At 37.8% G+C, this 21,048-nt stretch overlaps 1 protein-coding gene across 2 annotated transcripts in view; it reads right to left on the bottom strand.

Annotated features, from left to right (window-relative positions):
• The window catches only part of LRFN2 (leucine rich repeat and fibronectin type III domain containing 2), a 146,289-nt gene that overhangs the window by 120,545 nt on the left and 4,696 nt on the right, over positions 1 to 21,048 (bottom strand). The window contains exon 1 of one of the 2 annotated variants that reach the window (XM_046939307.1): positions 14,533 to 14,606. The exons of the other annotated variant lie outside the window; for it this stretch is intronic. The gene's annotated coding sequence lies outside the window, so the exon portion shown is untranslated. Of the gene's footprint in view, positions 1 to 14,532; positions 14,607 to 21,048 lie in introns of those variants that run through there. 2 annotated transcript variants of the gene reach the window in all.

The raw sequence follows: 21,048 nt of genomic DNA, 5'->3' as shown, positions 1-21,048 counted from the left end.
ATCTAGCAACAACAATTTGTAGACTAACGGAGAACATAGTAGCAGCTCCTACAACAGTGTTTCTGCAGTGTAAGTAAAATGTACATTGGAAATGCTAGGAGAATGGGGTGAAGAAAGCAGGTGGGATAGCAGCCCAGGGTTAAGCTATAATAGGCCTATATTTAGGCACAGCTACCACAGACAAAAGCAAAAGAGGCACTGGGAAGACCACAGTGGACAGGACAGACATTACTGTCAGAGCTCTTCATAGAATTCTTCCATTCATACTGAGCACCTCTGTGTTTTTTCACCCATCATACAGTCTCATACTCTGGAGCTTCTCAATGAGAGACACAAAACTCAAGAAAATCCTTCTCAATCTATATATTAAGTCTGCTAACTTTCCTTGCTGACCGGAGAGATAGCTCATGTGGGGGCCTTCTAAAGCAAACTCTCCCAGTAGGCAGCTATGAAGGGGCTTTTTGAAGCTGATCTGAAAGGCCACGTGGAGCATGGAGAAAACTGCTTCTCTGCTTTTTTCTTGTTGTTATGAGTCAAGTTCTGTTCCTATCACAGACAAGAGCAAATTATTTGAATTTATTTGAAGATAGTTAACTCAAAACTTCCATACACACACTTTAAGCCTTGAAGCTCCCTGTAACTTATGCCAATGCTTTGGCCACCCTAAGTACAAATAAATAAATAAATGTTTTCTGGTAGTTAGATAGTAACTCTGATGTTTCAGTTTGTGGTATTGTCTCTTGTCCTAACCCTGGGCACCACTGAAAAGAAGCTGGCATTGCTGTACAGGAAGCCAGAAGTGAATGCTCTCACCTTACTATATAACTGACAGCATCTTTTCCTGTGCTCTTCTATTTTCAAGTTTTCTCCAAGCCAAGTGGATTCTAACAATTTATTCCCAGTACAGTACTTACAAGGATGGGCATGCTCATGAGTTTTCATGTTTGGTGCAAGGAAACACAGTTATACATCTTATTTACAATTATAAAAACTACAGCATTGGTTGTGGGCAACTGACTTGAACCCAGGAAAAAAAATCTGAGCTCAAGGTAAACTTATTATTTTAGTCCATTTACACACCCTCTGGAAAAATAATTCTAGTAGTATTTGTGGTCACCCCTATATTAGAGCACGGACCTCTATGTATATATACACACAATTGAAAGTAAGGCATGCTATTATCCTCCCAGAACTTGGGTTTCTAATTTACTCTGCTTTTCTTGTCAGCAATGGAAAAAAATAATGTTCCACCAACATCAATCATGGAAACTTGCAAAAAAAATTAGATGATTACATACATAAAAATTAGGCACTAGAATTCCTGTTGAAGGAATATTCTAATGAGGCCCAGTTAATGTTGAGCTTGCTTCAGAGAGCATCTAAGGAGAGCCATTAGATCTCTGACCCTTATGCTCAGCTGTCTGGAGGAGTGCCAGCCTACCAGGTGTAGTGATGGAGTGCACAATATAGACACCTGCTCATTTGGGATTTAACACAGCCCACTCATTTAGCTAATAGTAGCAATCACTCACTGTACAGTTCATTTCAGATATGTTTGTAGCATTTAAAATCGAAAGACAATTTGCACTGAGACCACATAGGAGGAGGAGGTCTTCTGACAGGCACCTTAGAAACAGCAGTAGCAGAGCTACTGGTCAGAAGCAGGTCAGGATGCAACACAAACATACCCACAAACAAGAAGGAAAACTGCCAACTGCTGTGAAAGCCACACTGTGCACAGGATGGGCAGCATTTGTGAAGTATGTGCTAAACCTCTGTCTTTCCCACATAATGTGAAGCTCCTTCTGTGCTGCCAGAATCTTCTACGAGTGGATGCAGGGAAGCATTTGCACCACTGCACCCATAACTCCCAGAAACAGCACAGCTATGTAAGTAGGGTAGAGTAGTCTAGATGCACAGCAACAGATGAGGCCACCTCAGGGCTTCCGAAGAGTGCAGGGAGAGTATCACTTCCTTTGGGAAGGAAAACTTAATCCTGTAACATGGAAACACAAATCTAGCTAAACAGAAATAAACAGGATAAGGGACAGAAATAAAGGAGAGCACTTGAGAGTCCAAGGATGGTTACTGTGTATCCACAACAGCAGCTACTACCTCTTTTCCTGATTGCTCAGGTTCAGCTTCCCAGGCTCCTAAATACTAGCAAAATAACATGGATAACCAAAACCTACTTCGCTGGTTCCTAGTTGTTAGCTTCCCTGTCAAGTACCTGTCTGTGTCTAAAGCCAGCCTGAAGACTTCTGAGGGCTAATACAGCAACCCACAGCTCAAAGTATAGCACTGACATAAACAGGCACCATGTTTCTGAGCAAAGAAACTATGTCTAAGGGTTGCTCTCAGTTCTTTGCGTAAACAAATAAAGCAACAAAAACAGCCAACTATCTTGTAGCTGAGGAAGTGGCTGTGACAAGTAGGAGGGTGAAGAGGCTGGCATTTGACCATTCTAGGACCTCACACAACCTTGGACCTGGGAGGATGCTAGGAGTAAGGATCTCCAGCCTTGCTAGGATACAGAAACTAGTAAGTTCAAAGGGACCAGAAAGCAATGCTATGCTTCAGTTGAGCCTTCAGAAAAAAAAAAAAAAAAAAAAGGCTAGCTCCAGCTGTAATGTTATTGTTTGTAAGCATACTTCTACTGACAGGCAGTCCACACTGAAATGTGTCAAAATATTCACTAGCATCACACTCTGCCAGAACTGATACAACCCAGATCATCAAGGCAGAACAGGACCATTAAAGACAAACACATTTGTCTGTCAAATAACAGAAGCCCTAGTGACTGGAAGTTTGTGCTTTCATTAATAGGAAAATGTTCTCTAAGACAAGATTGGAGTAAGAAATATTTTTTAGTGCTTTTCTCCCTCTTTTCCTTCTCAAGAGTCTCTAGGCAGGCAAAATTACTACCAACATGACACCTTCATTCCTGAAAACATCTTCCAGCTAGTTGTATGCACTTAAAAAAATAGAATTCTAACTCATTTCTTTCCCTCTTCTCATCAGGGAAGAGTGATGAGCAAAGGATTCCACAACATCCACTAGCGACTGGGCTAAAGAAACACAGAGAGCCCTGGAAAAGTGTTTTAGATATTAAAGAAACAAGACACAAGAAGATGTCAAAAATAAAGTCTTAAGGTTCATGGTGAATAACAGTTTGGTAGAAAAACTCTTGCCCCTTGCCTCTGATGAATTCCTTGCAAGTTAATACAGTATCTTCTTTCTGACAGTACACAATCTTTCACCTACAGTGAAATCACACCACAGAAGTTTACCTAGAAGAAATATTATTTTATCTGGATTCTGATTTGCTTCTGTAATCAAAGTTCACAACCTCAAGGAAACCCGTGTACCAGAAACACTTCAGAAAACACTTATCAGCTCCTTGTCTTCTGAACACAAGATGAAGGAACAATATATACTTTAGCTCAAATTACCTGCTCTAGAGAGACTCAGGAATTACTGTCAGCAAGTAGGCTACCTGCTGGGACTCAGGGAAAGGAAATACTTATCTGACCACTTCTGAGCCAAAATTGAAGGTTTAGGTTCACCTGAATAAGGCTTAAGATAACAGTCAGGGCATTTTATCTGTTTCCTGAGCCTGTAGTCCTTTTCCTGTCCACTTACCAAACAAAACCAACCTGCTGCCTGATTTACCAATTTAAAACAGCAATGTATTATTGCAAAATAAGAGACATTGAGCTACTTTCCTCAAAAACAGAAATAAACTAACAAAACAAAAACAGGAACAAAAAACCATCCTGATTGAACTATTTATATTTTAGTTCTCCAGTGTTAAACCTCCTACAAGACTGCTAGGTGCTTATTAAGCAAACACTTGCTATGCTCATAGTAAACCTTTCTAATATTACTGCTAATGGCAAACAGTGTAATGCACTGAGAAGAACTTCTCCATCCTTGAGAATTTATTACCTTAAGTGATAGTGTCTGAATTATTATTCTTTTCCTAGTAAGCAGCTCAAAATTTTAAACAATTAGTAATGAAAGATGTTAAATATAGACATGATTCTATCCTGAAGCGCTCCCAGCTGTGCTCTAGGGCAGATTTCAAACACAACGTGCACCAGTGCACATTTCTTGTTATCTTGCTACCAACTTAAATAAAGGTTTTGATTATAGGTAACTACTGGAAAAAGAAAAAAAAAGATGAAGACTGCACTATTATAACAAGACTGATTCTTTTTCCCCCATGTACGTCCCTACCCCCTACCGCTGTCATGAAACATGAATCCAGGTGACTAAAGTAGAGGCAGACAAACTATTTTTGTCACTGTCATTTCCAGCAGCAAATAAAGAATCTTTTCTGCTATATCATACAGAAACAATCTTCTCTCGGTCAAGCACAGAACAGACAACATCTCTTCTGTCTGTTGCACCGTTCTCATGTAGTCTGTTATAATAGGTTTACTTGATTTACTTTGGCATAGGCAGGGCAGCTCAAGACAATATAAAAGATGACATTGTTACAGAAAACAAATACACCTGCTGGAATACAATGCAGATAGGAAGACTCAACTTTTGATAAACTGAATTGTCAGAAAAAGACCAAGGCACCCATTGTAAGAAACAAAAATGCAATAGTATAAGCATTGGTTAGCACATAACCCCAGCCCTTTCCTTTCCTGCAAGTCAGTGATGATGATAGCCGTGTGTTTTCACGTTCTGTTGAGGAGCAAAATAAGGGAGAAAGCCTGGCTGCGTGCCTACCTCATTTCACTTCTCTCCAGTGGTGGAAGAGAAAGAGCCTTCCTGCATATGCTGCTCTGGCTTTGTAGCAGGTAACCAAGGCTTCAACATTGCTTGAATGTACGCATTTTCCACAAATTCAATTGTCCCACAGGTAAAATTCTATATTCCCAGCTACCAACTTCTAACTACAGGTTTCTTGTTCAACAGAAAGCCCAAAGAATGTCAATAACATATTGGGAAAACGTGACTCCTTTAATTATGCTACAATTTGCAATAATATTACAGATATTTACATGCTTCACTTTCCAAGATCGCCAAGTATATCTAGAGAATAACCTCCTGCAACCCATGTTTCCCTTTCTGGTCTAACTATAAAGCATCTTATTGAATTGAGAAGAAAATACATTTTTTATTTCTAGTAAGAAAAGAAGATGATCTTGAATTCTCTAAACATCTTCATGGTCACATATATGTTCCAATTGGGTTGAAAAAACCTCTGATCATTTCACTTGGTTGGCTTACAAAGATCCTTTATTCTTTCCTTCGAGAGATATTGTGGATTTCCTCACTTTCAAATCATTACCTTTGTTGAACTGAATGAGATTCACTTCTAATGACAATAAATACTGAGATATGGAAGAAGAAAAACAAACAACGTAACACAACTAGGTAGTAACTAAGTTGACTAAAGTACCACCAGAGTATATAATATCTCCCAGAAACAATAAGTCAGGATTCATAAGTGAAAGTGATTACATTTTCAGTACAGCTTAGAAGATTGCCTTGCACCATAATTTGAGAATTTTAGTGCTAGTTTACTTTACTGCTTGGTTGTAAATCCCACTTAAACAATCCTAGAAGAATTGCTTCAAGCCTCACAAGGATTACCAGGACAAGGCACCTTTAAGCGCAAGATAACTCCAAAGTTCAGATTCACTGCTAGCCGCCCCTGGTAGCCTAATCCACTGGCACCAGGTTTGAAGAGTTTTTCCTGTGTTTTCTGCTAGTTTCCTAGAAGTTTATTAGTATAGCTTAAGGTCAATTAGTGAGTAAATATAACTTAATTACCAAGGTTTGGTATATTGAATTTCAGAAGCTCTGTAGCAGATAAGTCTTGGAACACATCATTATTGAAGCTTGAGGTCTAAGTTGAAAACCAAACCGAGTGAGTTTATTACATAAAATGAATACATCAATCAATCAATCTTGGTTGGATAATTTGCAACAGATGTTTCACACTGATCCTCTGCTATGGGTGGCATCCTCAGCATATGCTCTAAGAAAACAGAAGGGGGAGGAGCTGGGGAAGAATACCACACAGATTTATATTTGCTTGTGATAAGTCAAAGGAAAAATGTATTCCATTTACAACAACAGAAGCAAAAAGCACTTATGTGCTAGGATCTGGCCTCTTTCGTCTCAGGTTCATCTGTCAGAAATAAAATCTTTTCATAAAAAATGAGGAAAAAACAACAAACAAACAGATCGTTTATCTCCTGCTGTTAGTTTTCTCTGGGAACAATAGTAATACCAACAACAGAAAAGCTCACAAAAAAAAAAGAAAAAAGGATTCTCTAATTTAACACGTAGAGAGCTCCAGGAATATAAATAAAGAAGAGTAGCATCACACCACAGATGGATGCATTACCAAATACACTGTGTCTTAGGGAGTGAGTCAGCCACTGCTCCATTTCTGTGTCCACAGTACTGAAACTGTCCCAGGAACAAACCGTCTTACAATTAAAAAAAACAAGCAATTTTTAAAGGGAAAGTGCCACAGCAGTGGGGTACAGCTACAGTGTGTCTGAGCTGTATATAAAGATTTCAGGAAGAACTGAACTCCACACTAATCTTGAAGGAGCACATATAGAAAAACTCAATATAGGCATATAATCCCCCACATTTCTGATATAAGCTTTAAGAAAGAGCCCCATTTCTGCTGGTAGGTTAGGATCTAACTTGCTTGGAAGCAAGTGTGCCTACATCATCTGGATTACACAAAGATCACAGACCCAGACTGAGGTACAGCTTGGGTCCTCTGTACATTCAGATGAAATTTATTCCTAACCATGAACAATAAGACCAGCAAATATAACCAAATATACAGATTGAATCAATGTTATTTGATGTGGATGTGAGCCAAACTAGGAATATTTTCCACTAATTTCAATGGGAGAATATTTTGGCCAAGAATGAGAATGTCATAAGACCTCACAACCAAGACGCTTTTTTTCCAAAATACTACTAGTAATATTAAAAGTTATTAACAACAACCTATAATGAACCTGAGGAATTTTCAAAGTTACTCTGTATCCTGGAGACATACCGTAGGACTGATAATATATACACACACGTGCATACGTACGTGTGATAGAAAAGCTTAGTACCTTGTCCACAATCAGTATGCTGAGCACATTTGAAAAACCTGACCTTAAATGATTATTTCTGACAATCTCAGAATGTGTTTTTTGAAAGAAATGTGCTTGCTGTCATATTTGCAAGAAAAAGAAGGGGAAAGAAAAACAATCATAGTCATTTTAACTGGGTGTCTAGGTTGCCAGAATGTGCCTGAATATTGTCCTGTTATTATTTTATCTCAGGCTGTTGGCGATGCCTTTGTCACACAGAGAACTTAGCATGATTTTTGTCTTGGTAGAATCTCTGTTAGAGGGAGGCCAGGAGTTTCAGTACATATACACAAATATATTTAATATGTATGCCTTCTTGCTCCTTCACATCTATGAAAAACCTCACAACTTGATTCAAAACTTACTTTGGTGGCTGTAGAAAAGTCAACTTTCCAAATACTTCATGAGACTTCAGCAACTTACAAGGAGATAAAGTGATTAGACTTAAATAAGCATTTTAATAAAAACACTCAAAATCTTTTACCCATTTTGAACCTTCACAAAAGTCCAAGACTTGATTTTCATACTAATTCTAAAGTAGAAGTGATACGAGTTTGAAGAGCAACTGAAAATTCCTGTTTTTATTTTACATTTGATTTTTCTGCTCAAGCTTATTTCTTTAGTCAGACCTTTTAAAAATGAGAAGAACACACATGGAATACAGTTATCTCAAATTTTCTCACCTATCCCTTACAGTAATTCTGCTACATAGGGAAGAATTTGAGTACTTTAGAAATATTTCTCCACCTATGTTGCTGGCATTTATTTAATTTTTCTTGCTTTGGTCAGCAGAGTTAGACAAGTCTGCTTCTAAAATTGTCCCTGATACAGCTCTACGGGGAACGCTGATAGTAAGGGGTCAATGAACCCAAACAGGATTTTTTTCATGAAAATCTTTTAAATAAAGTTGCCAGCTCCTGGATTCACATGGCTAGGGAAGACCTGCTCTTTTTCTTCTCTCCCCCACTCCCCCTTAAGTTTTCCATCACATTAAGGAAATATAGGAAAAACGTTTTTAAACATGATCCACAATAGTTCAAAAACTGGAATAGAAAGGAACCTAAAAATATACCTCTCTGCAAAAAGAAGATTGCTATATATAAATTTCATCACATTTGCTGCTCTGAGATTTGACTGAAGATTTTTGAATAGTGTTAGCATGACTTAGTATTTCTTACTGTTTCCTCACAATCATCTTACAACCTACCCAGCTCTGACATCTACGAAGTAGAGGTGAGTTTGTTTGAAACATTACCACATGTAAGACTGCGCAAGGGAAAACAAAGAAGCTGGACCCATGTCTTTTTCCCCCACAGATATAGGAGTAGCAGTCTAAATGCAAGCTTCTTGCCTTCACATCAGAGCCCACAGCTATTTGTAACCATGCCAGGACTAAGTTTTTAAGATTTCTGTCATCAGGGCAAATTGCAGTCCTGAGTATCTCTGTCATGTATACACACACATGCACACATATGTATCTATACAGATATAAAAACTTCTCTGGGAAGCATCAGCGCAAAGCCTGATGGCTCGTCCTTCAAGTCACGTATATGGATATGATATGTAACAGTCAAGGAAGTAGAATTCAGATGAATTAAACTACCCAGGTTCAAGTGTTACAAAACAAAGCCAATAATATCACTCTGAAAGGAACCTCTCTTCGCAAGGAGAGGTTCTTCCCAGCCACAGACTGCATCTCCTTTAACAACCGAATGGGATGATTTTGTTTAAACAAAGAGAGGGCAGATACTTGTAAAATTATAGCAGTAATTCTAAGGCTGAGTGGCAGCTTTAGTCTTCATCTTCCCTTACAGTATAATTGAGACAATATCATTACCTCATTACCAGAGGATACCGCTTTAAGCTTTGGAAATGGCCTCTAAAGTGCTACTGACACTGCTTGAAGAGTTTTGAGAAGACAGTGTATTTCAGGAAAAATTTAATTATTCATCACATATTTTCTGACTAAAATGAAAGAGCCTTTGCATACACGCCATAGGCAGCACACAACAAGAACTGCCCAAATGCAAAAGCAGCTAAGTGTGAGTTATGAAAGCACCATGGACAGCTAAACCTGATTATTTTATAATGCAGATATGGCTCCAGGACTGGGACCCAAACAGACCCAAGACACAGTATCATGTTGTAGTGTCACTAATTTTTGTACAGAATGATTCTTTGAGTATCATTTGATAATATGGACACATCAAGTCTTTTGCTTCTCTAATCTCATTCACACTATTTGCTTGCTTTCAGTCAGCTCTTGCAATTTCCTAATCTCCTTGCCTATCCCCAGTGACAATGGCTAGTGATAAACTTGATACAAAGCTGCAGACAAAATCTTAGTTTGATGCAAAATTCATAGCTCTTATATTGATACTGAAACCATACATACGGATTTCATACCATTCACTAGAACCACCTCAAAACAATATTTTTGTTTCTTACATGAATGGATTTAGAACAACTTGCAATTGCTTATTGAAGAGACAGCTTTCCCTCTCTCTTCTAGGTGTCTCCTGCTTCCCATGCTGTCCATCTGGAATACCTGCTCGTGGCCAGGTGCAGTCATAAAATGATGACACTCAGCCCACTTAATTGTCCTCAAGTGGCAGATGGGATTTGACTATAGCTGGTAAGCCATAAGCACATGAAACAGATGAGCAGTTAATTAGCAACGCTCGTGTTTCTGTGCAAATATCTACAGAAACTTGATATAAAAAGATAGCCTTGTGAAGACACTTAGTCCATTCTCTCTCTACTAAGGGAGTATGTTTCATGGTACATTTTTTAAAAGCATTTTTTTCCCAGCTACTTTTAAAAATCTCACGTGGCAAAGTTTCTATCAGCTCCCTTGAGAGATTATTCCACAGCCTAATGAATCTTGCTGTCAGGAAATCTTTTCTGCATGTTCAGCCTAAAGCTAGCTCTTGAAAAATTGAGCAGGCAAACATGAGAGAAAAGGAAAATTTCTGATAATATAATAAAGAAATAATTTAGAAATTAATATTGAATAATTTCTAAACACAAAACTGAGCCTTCATGTTTCTTAGTACATGCTAACAATTCTGTAAATGCTCACATTAGAAAAAGTGGCAGCACTATTTTCTCTTTGGGAACAGGTTTGGTTTTATCCTACCACATCACATAAATCTAAAGCTTTTGGTAATTAAAATTGAATAAATAAATAAGGGATGGAGTAGGAGAGAAGGAGAGAGGTCAGTAGGGTAGAAATGTTTCTGGTGGTCCCAGGGAAGGGGGCATTTACTCTCATATTCCAGGTGAAAATCCAGTGGTTAATGTCTGTACATGTAAACATTCTCCTAACTCAGCTTCATTTATTTCACTGATAGTCAAAGCATACAGAAGAGGATGGAGAATTCTGATGAAAGAGTCCCCTTCTGGGGCCCAACTATTTCATAAAATAACTCAGAAAGTCCTTGGACTTTCAGATTAGCTCAAGAGCACCCAAAAAAAAAAAAGTGTTAAAAACAGCCTCAGGTGGTGAACACTCAATGGAATTAGTGAAAATAAAGACATTTCAGAATATTAGTTCTACCATGCTTAGAATGGTACTTCCATGACTTTCTATATGCATATACCATATAACGTTCTTATATGCTAAGTCTTGAGAAGTCTGTTTTCAGCTCACAACTTAACGGAATTTGACAGAACAAGATGCATCAGCCTGAAGAAAGGAATTAACTCCAGTTTCTGAAACAGCCGTTTTTTTTTTACCAGTCCTTTCACAGCTTGATTTGGACTCTTCCCTCTATTCTTTTCTGTTCAAGAGTTCACTCCCATGATGGATCAACCACGAACATCTTACATGAAATACTAGAGAAAATGTTATGAAGAACTGGACTGTTCAAAGGAAACTCCTCTGGAGATGTAAGGCTTGCGCCACTGAGTACTCAGACCTTATAAAATAGAGGTCAATCAGGAAATAAGCATACAAGTAATACCACAGATTGAAGCAGCACAGGTTACTGCTAAAGTATCTGTTAATAGGTCAGTTATCTACCTGGAGGAGTTTGCGCAGCCAAATGGTTGCCTCCCATCCTGCAATACAGACTGAGCACTGTTGAGCACCCTATAAGACATCTTCCATCCGGAATTGTAGCCTTCCAGTAGGCCTCTACTCTAGCCACACTGCAGCCTCCCTTCCATAGTTTCACAAGTTACCATTGTCAGCCTCCGAGGCCAGTAGTTTATCACAGGAAAAGTCAGAATGCACTTTCTCCTTTTTTTTTTTTTTAATCTTAAAGAGACCTGTAACACAACTCTTTTCTCTTGCCAAGAACTAAGCAGAGGCCTACCTGCTCCAGCGCTCCACAAACTTCCTGATGCTCTCACCAGTACAAAAAACAACCGAAGCAGTCAAGAAGTCCAAAATGGAGAAAGAACAATATTCACTTAATGCTGTGTGAAGAACTATAACTATCTGAATTTCTCAAGCCAGAGACTGTGATTATATCAGCACTGCTTCCAGATCAGTGGTGCTAATAACTTCATGAACTCAGTAGAGTAGCTACATTCAAATACCCAGGTACAAGAGCACCCTGTGTGCTCACTCTTGGAAGCAATGAGTAATTAACACCTCTTTGTACCCTGCTGAAACAGATAGGGTACAGCTGTGAGCTCAAACACTGCACAGGGCTGGGCTGTGCCATAAGAAATGTGGAAAACAGAGTACACAAAGTCGAATCAGACACCTGAATTATGTTGTGCCAAAAGTATATCTAGTCGAGGATCTTATCTGTACTAGTAGTCAGTAAGATAAAACAAGCAAAAAACTTAAAATCACATAAAGTCTGCAGTGATAATTTCCCAGAATGCTCTCTCTTTCTCTGACTTTTAGCTTCTTGTGGTATAGCTAACACTTATGTGAAGATGCTGTCTTTATTCCTTTAGAAAAAAAAAAAAAGGTATTGCTTCTGTTTAGCTCTCCAGCTGATCCACTGATCTATAAATCAATGAAAACATTTCATATTTTTACATCCTGCAGGAAAGGGTTTCACAGCTTTTCAAAATCCCGAGTGAAAAGGTGTTTTTATCATTTGTGCTGGACCTGTCACTTGCCAGCTTCATCTATAGTCTTCTAAGATGTGTATTAGAAGAGACAAAGCATAAAAGTATCATTCAAAGTCTTAGATATATTTAACATATCAAGCCAGAGTAAATCCTCTCCTGGCTATGGAGTAAAAAAGCTGTTCAATCATTTCTTGTGCAAAAACTGCTCTATACGCATACTCCGCTTTTCTCTGCAGTTTTTTCCAGGTCCTTTTCCAAGACCAGAATGGTGTAATGCCATTGGTAAAAGCACTGAAGTCACTTAGAAGCTCAAGCCAGATGTATATGGGCTGTTGTGAACAAACAGAAGGCTGCACTGGGTGACTGCCCTTTATACACGTTTAGCTCTAAAGGCAATAGTCTATTTACCATTACTGGACAATAATTTGCTGCACCTACAAAACAGTACCACTTTTTACCAGCCAGAAAACTCACACAGCATTTTCCAGGGAGCTCCACGAAGTTTATTTCCTGAGTGAAGGGAGTTCAGGAAGAAATCTCAGCAAATCAGATTTTATCACTCAGACAGAACCTCTTCCTTCTAACATTCTAATTCAGTGATACGGAAAAGTAAATGAAATAATGAATGAAGTGTCACCTAAAAAAAATCTCAAGCATTCACAAATCGCCAGCTTATACACAGCGCAGGGAGTAAGCCATCTATAGTAAGCGCTGTTGTTCTTCTCTTGCGGGCTACATGTGCTAATCACAATCATTATCTTTGAATACCTATTGTCGCTTTTCAATGCTGCTGTAGCCACATGTTAACATCTTTCACATCAAGAAAAACAAGTTAACATACTGCTCCTGCCTGCATGATGAGGGGTGTTAAAGAGAGACCTCAACACAAACAGCTTTGCACAGGCAATGCATTTGACTGAATGTCGTTGGAGACAGTGTGTTTAAGTAACTAAAAGGAACAATCGGACTAACAGTCTTGAAGAGCTGTGATTGTGCTTTGGATAACTGAGGTTAAAACATGTCAAGACCTGACTGTAAGCCTACACAATAAGGGAATAATTACAATTCAGCCAAATGATGCCAAATGTGAAATTAGTGATTGACAGCTGTGTTGAACCTCCTTGGTTTTGTTGGCATATTTCTAGTTGCTGTTCGTCATCACAGACTTAAAGGCAGTCTCGTACAGAAAATAAGATTGAGATCAACAGACATAAGAAGGTTTTTACTAGATTTAACAAGTAATTAAAAATCTTGAAAAGGATTAATTTTACTCATTTTTTTCCCATAGAAGTTATCTATAAGCAGTTCGTATGTTTCTCGCTGAATAACTGTGTTAATAATTTGGGGCAGCTGAGCTTTTTGAGTTTGCTAGGTTCACTATAGAGCCTGAGGTTATGTTTACCTGCACAATAAACACAGAGAGATGAAAAATCCTTGGATTCTTTATCTAAAAACTAAAAGAATAAGTTGCCATGAGCTGAAATAAATACTAAGCACTCATACAGCTAAAATAAGAAGCACCAAAAATTAAAAGGTCAGATAGATCTTCGGTGTAGCACAACAAACACACAAACACACAAACGTTGTTTAAGTTACATGAGTTTTCTGTCTACCACTGAAGCAAAATACTGTATCAGCATATATTCCTCCACGATTAATTTCATCAGTCTGACAGTTCACATTAATAACTATATATAGAAGTATAAATATATAAAGAATATGGAGTTGGATTGGATACATACTCAGAAGGTTTTTAGCATCCCAAGTCAGACAAGAAGATAAACATAAATATATTTTTTTCATTTCTTGGGTAATTCCTGATACCAGTATCTCCATGTCCTTCTCAAATGACTGCTAAACAAACCCATTAACAATACGCAGGAAGGTAATTAACGTAGTGACTATCTTTTTCAACTCCACTAAAGCATAGAAACGATCATAAAAAAGGGTTTGATACCTTCTACTTAGCTAATGTTTGTTTTGTGAATGTTGCATTCGTAATAGTCTTGCTGAAACGACAGCTTAAATGAAACTCTCCAGTGGGCTTAAAAGTGCCTGTGCAATGCTACCAGTGAATCTGGTTCCTATTCCACCAGCTACCTCATCCTTGCCTAATTCACATCACATTAACAATACAGGTGATCTGATCAACAGACCTGCTGTAAATACGGCATGTGATCATAGACTAGTTTAATTCAGAATCCATGCCTCCTTTATTTTTTTTTAACCCCCCCAAGTACAAAATAGCAACAATAACCCAATTATAACTATCAGAATGATCAATGCAAAGGAATGATGTTACAGGAGATGCAATGACAAAGGGACTAGCACAATTGAAAAGCTGTTAAAAAGAAAAAGCGCTCACCCATCTCCGAAGATCTAGGCTCGCAGGGAAAACTCCACAACAGAAAGATCACCAGACAAAGAACCTTCCAGAGTGGCAATCAGCCCTTAAAGGAGGTCTAAGAGAGGTGCAGCCAGGCTCCACCCCTCCCAGCTGCACAATTGAATTGCCTTCACCTGTGCTCCCAGGGCTGACCCGGTCCTTTCCCCCAGGTGTTCAATCAGTGGTTCAGGCTGTGACTCAACAGTTATCATACACCAATATACATGGAAAATGCCAAGGATCAATTTATTTACCCTTTCTCAGAGTCTAATGGAACATGCAGTAAATGTATACTGAGTTCCTACTTCAGTATCAGCATAATAAATAATGCACAGTTCCAAAAAGCTCTGCATTTCAGGAAGATTTTAGTTGAATCACCAGTAACTCTTCATTCCCTTTTCCTGTGTCTGGGAGAGATGGATAAGCTGTTACAGATAATCTCTAACACATTTAAAAGTGGAATGATTATAATTTTTATGTTAAAGTATAAAGTAAAATGAACTTTCCACCAGCCAAAGGCATTTCTAACACAGACAGCCCTGAACTGCTGCATGTGGCTCCTCTACCACTGGCAACATTCTCTCTTTCTTCTTTAGCTGTTTTACTTTTCAGCCCTTACAGAGGTATTGGTGGTGAAGCCTTCTGCCTTTCCTTTTCAAATCTTTATTGATCAGCCATTATCAGAGCCCTCTGCTCCCTGCTCCTTTACAACAGAAATTCAGAGGTTACTTACAATAATTAAGATGAGGAACTATTATAGCCTGCTTTGCCATAGCCCAAATCTCCTACTATACTACTACATTTCCATTGCTATGTTACCTTCATATTAACAATCCTATGAACCTTAAAGCAAATTCAGCATTTTTACAACCTATTTTATTTTGAGAAGTAGTTGAACAATCTGTTCCCTTAAGATATAATCAGCTAGTACGAACAGACCTACCAGAGCAAGAAAATAGTGTATGAGAAAGGAGGGAAGAGAAGCTCTACAATGAAAAATAGTATAATTTGTACATCTATCAGAGGTCCTAAAAATGTTAAGAAAGTCAAATTTAGAAAATGATTCACTTCTTTAAAACTAGACTAATTACAATTTGGAAAGGAAAGTTTGTGTTTCCTAAAATATGCAAAAGCTTATTTTCTGGAAAAAAATAGAACTTTTAGAGCTTTCCAGAGGAGAAAAAATTCAATTATTTTTAAACACAAAACTGACAAACATTCCAGATGAATAAAATATAGTAGTATAAAATAAAAGAAACAAGTTGCCAAATAGTGAGATTTTTTTTTTTTTTACAAAAACTATTCTTCAATGAAAAGGTTGCTTGGAAATTCTTCACCAGTTCTTGTTAAGTCATACCTCTCCTTTTAACAATGTAGACTTATCCCTTGGTTGTATACTTCATCTTCCTACCCTTTCCAAAATCTATAAGAACTTCATAAACATCAGTATACTGAGTCTTAAAACAGGTCTATGATATACATTCTTATTATCTACCACTGCAAAAGCAGAAGTGAAAACCAGTTTGTGCTTACAGATAATAATACATCTAGCCATATGCACACACAGATACAGCATGCATTTATATACACATATATAATGATTTTGAGCATTTCATTGGGGATTGCCATTTCCATTCCAGAATCGACTTAACTTCTTATATAAAACAGAGGAAATGTTCCTAAACTGAAACAAATTGTAATCCTTATGGTCGTCCTATTTTTTTTCTTTGCAATCAAACACGTTTTGGCAAGTTTTACCAAGTCTTCATGAGCTTTTTCTTGTGAGCCTACTTTTACTCTAAAGCCAAAGCATTCATTATAAGGTTATGCTCATTTTGTCTGGCTTTGTCTTAAAAAAAGTGAAGATCTGTTTATACATATACACGACGCAGGGATTGGTACTACATTTCTTTGGGATTAACTGGATATCAGTATTAAAATGCATTTACTTTTATAATAATCTACATTCTATTTTAATTAATTTTAGTGATGGTTAGAAAAATACTGTTCAAAAATATTTGATGTGATTTTTTTTTTAAATTATCATTATTTTAGTCATTTCATGTGTATTTGGAAATTTTATTTTTCAGTTGGCTAACACGGTTTTCTTAATCATTGTTCATACTGTGTTCAGATTGTTGGTCATCCAAATCACATGTGATATAGTTGCCACTTCTTTCTATGAATGATTAAAATACTTAAAAACATATACATTTTGAAATTTTACTAATTGTACAAATCTCAGTACAATTAATGAACATTTTGAAGTCTTATCAATTACACAAATCTCTGTAAAATTAATGGGAGTCTCTAGAATTCAAATAACAAATATCACAGTGTCATCCAAAGCTTAGCATATGTCAACGAAAGTACAAGCAGCCATCTTCCTCCTGAATATCAATCTTCAAATTCCTCTAGGCAAGCTGATATATTCTTTCTTCATATGCGATTAGTATAATTATATCAACTTATGCCCCATAGATTCAGCAATATCTGTTATTCTATTACAAGAGTGTCACAAAGGAACTATGTGTTGGCAAGGTAAACAGTTATATCTTGATCCTGATATGACTATAGGAAGAAAGAAGCAAACAAATAAACTCAAAAGAACAATCAAACTATAGAAAGAAAAGAAAAAGAAAGAAAATAAAAATAACATTAGAACGATCCTAAGATATGGTATAAAGTACATTTATTGCTACAGGAGAGATTGTTTTGAAGAAATTTGGAGGTTATTCTGAGAATGACAATCTAAGATCTCATATTAATTCTTCCCAAATAGCTCTCAGGTGCTTTGTTTAAATGTCAGAAAAGCTTTAAAAATTCAGTCAGGAATGGATGGAAAGGAAACAAAGGTTCAGAACTGTTCTTTTGTTCTTAAATGTCTTTGCCACCTGTAACTAAAGACATGGCAAAGATGGCATAATTAGCTTTGATCATGAGCACAGAACAGATTACCAGCTTGAAATACCTTGACTGAAGAAACAAGTTTATGAAGACAGACCTGATTTGCTGCAGATCTGAACTCTCAGGATGCAATTCTCCTTTTGCCTAAGCCAACAAGACAGGACACATTTAAGTAGAACAGCTGGCTGCAGCATTCATTTTTGTTCTTTATGTACTTGTCAGTACATGGGAAAAAGAGAATGAGTGTCAGTGCATGCATGTTCAGCTACATCACAAACTGAACTTGGGAGGCTTTTATCCAGCTTTTTCTTAAAAAATGATTTTCATAATTGGAAGGACTTTTGTGGGGAAACTGCGTGTTTAATGTGTGTACAAAGCTCATCACAATTGCAACATACTCCATCAAGTGAAGAGTTGAAAGTAATTCCTTAAAATAAACACAATTAGATTAAAGTAAATCGAGTAACAAAACTCTGAAGGTTTGTGAGACACCAAAGCCTAAGTTCAAATGATCAGTTCTTTCTTCGGTGTTTAGCAAGATGATGGCCCTTACATCTACATCAAGTAGGGCTTGGTTTCTGTTAGGTCACTGATTGATCCACCTATGATTTGGCATTACTACAGCAACATGAGAATAGCAGGATGTGTCAAATGAGGGACCAGATCAATTAGCCATTCTGAGAAGAACTGCAGCAGCTCTTTCTTGACCTAAGGGCATTATTTATTTTTTAAATGTAAATCCTATAGCTGAAATAGGATTTTTAGTAACTTTGATTTTTCCATTCTGTGGTAGGACACTGATGTAGAGTAGAAATGACCAATGCACAGAAATTTACCATACCCTACTTCAGCCTTTTTGAAGGGGAACAGATTTCTTCCTTTTCATGATACAATCTAAAAACACAGGAAAGTCTCCCGAGCCACAGATCCATAGGTGCGTCACAGATCTCTGTTATGCTACTCACAGAATTAAGCAGGTGAAAACAATATGAAAGGAGAAAACAAAACATTATTACGGGCATGAATTGTAGTCAGGTGACGTCCAGCGCATAAGAGACAAGTCCCAGTCATAGAATCATTTGTACTATGGAAAAGATATCATATGAAGATGAGCCCATCACATTTTAGAGGGTCTCACATTGTAAGTTGGAAGCTGGTTGCTAGGTTTTATGAAGAGTTGAGGGAAAGGTTTATAATTGTTAGCGAGTGACTCATCAGCTCACTGAGAAGAAACTCTTTGTGTTTGATGCAATGGAAAAAAAAAGAAAAGAAAAAAGAAAAGCATTCCCATTTCCTCACTGATTCAGGGAGATGAAAGGAAGATGGAGAAAATGGAAACAAATGCACAAAGAGCTTGAATACATTTTCCATGTTCATCAAAAGAGTAAAACAGGTTAGATGTGACAAATAAAGCACCCCACAGTGGCTAAAGGAGGGATCAGCTACTCATGAACAGTATGACTAAAGAGACATGTCATAAGCCCTTCTTTACCTTAATCAGGCACTCTGACTCTGCAGTGAAAAGGGTCATACAAATATCTAAAGTGACAGAGACATCTTCTTGGCTGTATCACTGCTACTTCTTTCCGTCTTCCCCTTCACCCTACCAACATTTCTCTGGGCTTTCTTTTATGTGTGACCCCCTTTGCTCAGACTGCATTTCCATTCTTGAATATCCATTGGTCTGCTCTTTACCCTCTGCTCTGACCATCTGAGAGTAAAGTTAGTTCTGTCCAATTCACATAAAATTGTCACCCACACCTAGATCTGCAAGAGAATGCCCTTTAATAGGATACCTGAACCTTCCTTTCCTCCCACTGGCTGGAGAAGCAGCAGGCTGAGGTACCAGCAGACCACAGACTAGCGAAACTCGCCCTCTATGTGACTCCCAGTCAGTGCATAATCATGAAGTTCCTCAATAACCTTTTCCGTCAACCCAAGACGATATCATTGTCAAAATTCATTTGGGGAGCTGTGAAGAAAAGGTGTAGTTGTGGTTACAAGAAAAGTTCACACTGCTCTTGCAAAGTGTGTGTGAACTGAAGTGCTCATGGCTTGGTCTTCTCCTCAGTCATGCAAAATGGAATTAAAAAATACTTGTACACCTCACTGTGTTCGAGATTTTTCAGAGATATCTGCAAAATATTTTGATTATAGATAGCCTGTAAAAACCCATGAGCCTCTCCTTCATGAGAGTTTCTGGGACTTAAGCATATATTCCTACTGAACATTTCTAGTAGAGTTAAGTTATCTGACTTCACTACAGAGAGAAAGTGCAGTCAATAATTTGGAGAGAGAAGAATCAATGTCGTACCCTTATTTAAAAACCAATATGCAATAAATACCTGGCAGTAACAGTAATAACATTCATTTGCACCGGAGATAACACACAAATTTCCAACCAGCCACCAGTTTAGGAAACCATAAAATGGTGTCAGTCCAGATAGCTTATATTCTATCAATACTATTTGTCCATTTTCATTTTTTGGCTCAATAAAGTTGTTAGACACACAAACCATGCAGTTCTTTCTGAGTATTGCATGTATTTAGCTAGTCATAGGAATATTCACAAAAGGAAAGAGTTCAAATGAATACAGAAATGATTGGGAAGGTTTTGATTTTTATCTCTGAGGAGACAGACATTTGTTGTTGGCTGCTTTCAAACCAGACACAGATAACTGAGCAAGGCATGACAGGATTTTTTTTTCTCTTGACTTTTCCTTTTGCCATTTGACTGCTCATTGTTTTCATTCTGTACTGAAAGGGCAGATACATTTTTTAAGGCTGTTAACAGTAGGATCCAATATAAATTCTGGTATATTCAGTTTTTCCTTTCTATTGCGTGTACAGGTGCTGCCCTTTCACTGATATCACAACCCACTTGTCCTGCCAGCACAACAGAGGAAGAGACAAGTTTAAGACATCCTCTTTTCCTTTCTCATTCTTAATTTTTATCTTTAGACAGCAACAAAAGAAGGATTACTCATTCTGACTGACACACAGACCAAAGCTTTTCTGACAAGCTTAGACATGACTAGAGAATGGCTAGAGACAATTTGCACCTTATGCCATTCTGAGCTTCCTTGCTCTTGAGCTTGTCTGAGCAAAATGCAGCCCTAAAAGTGTGAGAGGAAAATTTTCTAATTTCCTTTCCAGTATATGTATTACCTCCAATATCACGTGTCTGATTTCCACAGTGCATGTGGCTTGACCATACTGAAATCTTCCAAAGTCTATTTTTCTCAGAGCAAAGTCTACTCAGCTTCTACAGTCTTAACTGGACTATTGTGGCAATCTGTCTCAGATCTGCATATGAAGACTTTGTTCAGCCCTGACCTACCTCCTCGGGCTTCAGGGAAAAAACGTCACACTAATAACTCTCTGCACCAGTGCCACACACGTGTTTTCCAGGGATTTTAGCACTATTAAAATAGAAAAGGTGCTTTCAGCCATCTCGTACTTTCTTTTGATTTTATCCTTAATCCAGCTTTCTGTGAAGCTCAGCACCTATGTTGGTGTGCACTGGGATGCACCAGCTCTGCCTCTCACCTTCTGACCAACCAGAATCCATGGCCTTGGATTCACTGC

Source organism: Gallus gallus, chromosome 3, assembly GCF_016699485.2.
Source record: "Gallus gallus isolate bGalGal1 chromosome 3, bGalGal1.mat.broiler.GRCg7b, whole genome shotgun sequence".
Taxonomy (NCBI): domain Eukaryota; kingdom Metazoa; phylum Chordata; class Aves; order Galliformes; family Phasianidae; genus Gallus; species Gallus gallus.
This window is presented reverse-complemented; position numbering and strand designations above follow the sequence as displayed.